The 2,500-nt window shown below is 51.4% G+C and overlaps 1 long non-coding RNA gene across 3 annotated transcripts in view; it reads right to left on the reverse strand.

Moving 5' to 3' along the window:
• LOC135099683 (uncharacterized) overlaps positions 1 to 2,500 on the reverse strand; it is a 29,561-nt gene that overhangs the window by 15,920 nt on the left and 11,141 nt on the right. The window lies entirely within an intron of this gene.

Raw genomic sequence — 2,500 nt, forward strand, 5'->3', positions numbered from 1 at the left:
CAAACACACACACGTAAAAACAAATAGATAAATAGACAAAAAATATAAAAAAAACCCACAAAAATTATAAAAACACCGTCAGTATCAGAGAGAGAGAGAGAGAGAGAGAGAGAGAGAGAGAGAGAGAGAAGAGCGGATCTGGTAAACACGTCGTTGTCAGGAGCGGAGGCGCCTAGAAAATGAGGTGCAAGGTTCTCTCTCTCTCTCTCTCTCTCTCTCTCTCTCTCTCTCTCTCTCTCTCTCTCTGCTTCTGAACTAAGCTGGAATCCCTTAAGAGTTTCAGAGTGTTTATGAGGCTGGAGTGTCCCCGCGGCGGATGTACATGGAGGAGGAGGAGGAGAAGTGCAAAGGAATACAAAGGAAGACCAAACAACAAGAGATCTTAATGGCCTTGCAAGACTGTTTAGTAATTACTTCTAACTTGCCACAGAGCAGAGAGGACATCAGGGTGAAGAGACAGAATAGAGAGGAGGAGGAGGAGAAGTAAGAGGAAGGGGGAGAGGTAAGAGGTGTAAGAGGAAGAGGAAGAAGAGGAAGAGGAGAAGTGCAAAGGAATACAAAGGAAGACAAACATCAACAGATCTCGAGGTCCTGACTAAGTTGACTTACGAATACTGGAGGAGACACAGTAGCCTCACACACTGAAGGGAAAGAGGAGGAGGAGGAGGAGGAGGGGGAGGAAGAGGAGGAGGGATGTCTTGAAAAAAGTGTGATTATGGTGATGGATGAGAGAGAGAGAGAGAGAGAGAGAGAGAGAGAGAGAGAGAGAGAGAGAGAGAGAGAGAGAGAGAGAGAGAGAGAGGTGAAGAAAGGTAGCTCCCTGGGCGTGTTTGGGGTGGTAATGAGGCCTCGGAGTAGTAGTGGTGGTGGTGGTGGTGGTGGTGTGGCTGTAGGGCTCACAAGGAGGAGGAGGAGGAGGAGGAGGAGGGGGCAGGAGGAGGAAGGTGAAGGTTGGAGGGAAGGAGGGAATGAGGGAGGGAGGGAAGAATGGCGGGAGTCCGTGTAATTAATATCCTGGTGGTGGTGGCAGCGCCCCGCCCCAGCCCTCCCGAGGCCTCCCATTGGTCGGGTGCGGCGTCTCCTTCGCCCACCCGCCCGCCACGCCACCCGCACGCCACGCCCCGATAAGGCTCGGAGTGGCGTGTGGCAGCGAGCGGTGGGCGGGGCCGGTGGGCGGTGGGCGGGGCGCTGCCTCACCCGCGCGCATCGCTACATTTCCCCCTGAATTTCCCCCTCCGCATCTCCCCCGCCGCCCTCAGGATCAGTACGCCCTGGCAACCACCCTTAGGTCCATCACGTGCCTGTACCGACCCCACACCTGCACGCCTGCACGCACAGTCTCAGGTGAGTGTGCCAGCGTGCGTGTGTTCACCTGAACCTGCCCTCCCACGCGCCCGTTATTTGTCAACATGTGCCTACCCCCGCCCACTCCCGCGTCCGCTCCCGCCCACTCGCCGCCCACTCCCCTCGGGCACTTCTCGCTGTGCTTAAGACTTCCACGGACGAATCAACATATTTATATCACACTCATAATTCCTCTTTCTGTGTGTGTGTGTGTGAGTGTGTGTGTGTGTGTGTGTGTGTGTGTGTGTGTGTGTGTGTGTAGGAGCGGCGACGCGTGTGATGTGCGTTACGTGGTAAATTTAGACAAGTGAAGCTGAGACGTAGTGATGTGGTGTGGTGATGGTGGTGATGGTGGTGATGGTGGTGGACTCATTTACCTTCATGCCGTAATCATCGCAAAATCGCTTCATTAGAGATAACTTGGAGATCATTCTTTCGCGTGCTGCAGCAAGCAAAACGGTGTATCATCCATCAGTATTAAAACATGCAGCCACTTTAAAAACCCATCGTTCTCACAGTTCTCTTTTATTAATTGAATCAAATCATTAACGTAAAGAACGAACAGTAGGCACGATGTCGGGGAGCCTTGTCGCACTCCCAGCGTGGCCGTGAACACCGCGGTGCCGATAACGCTCTCGGTCACACGGCACATGGCAGCGATAACAGCCACCATCACCACGCCACACCTCAAGCGTTTAAGGATTCGTATTAACGTGTGTCTCGGTACCAGATCGTATACGCAATGTTACAATATGTTGGAGACAGCCACGCCTTTTCTATGCCCCAACTTGTTCACGGTACGGAGTGAGCCACTTCTCGCATAACAATGCGAGACAACAATGAACACTGAACACACGTCGCTGGATGCAAATCATTCCATATTTTTCTATACAATGCAGTGTGTACATTCTATACTTTTATTTTAGACACTCTATACAACAATTTTTAGACTAAGTTATCTTTTCCAAGGCGCCTTTTGCTGTCACTCAAAACAAATGGTTTCAGAGAGGAAATACAAAGCGATTTTTTCTCGTAACCCCCTCGTGCAGTGTACGAAATAACACAGGAATGCAGACACCGACACGGAAGCGAGACAGACTGATGCACACTGCGGCACTCAAAGCAAATGGTTTCTAAGAGGAGATAATGTGAAGTG

This window comes from Scylla paramamosain, unplaced genomic scaffold (genome assembly GCF_035594125.1).
Source record: "Scylla paramamosain isolate STU-SP2022 unplaced genomic scaffold, ASM3559412v1 Contig183, whole genome shotgun sequence".
Classification (NCBI taxonomy): Eukaryota; Metazoa; Arthropoda; class Malacostraca; order Decapoda; family Portunidae; genus Scylla; species Scylla paramamosain.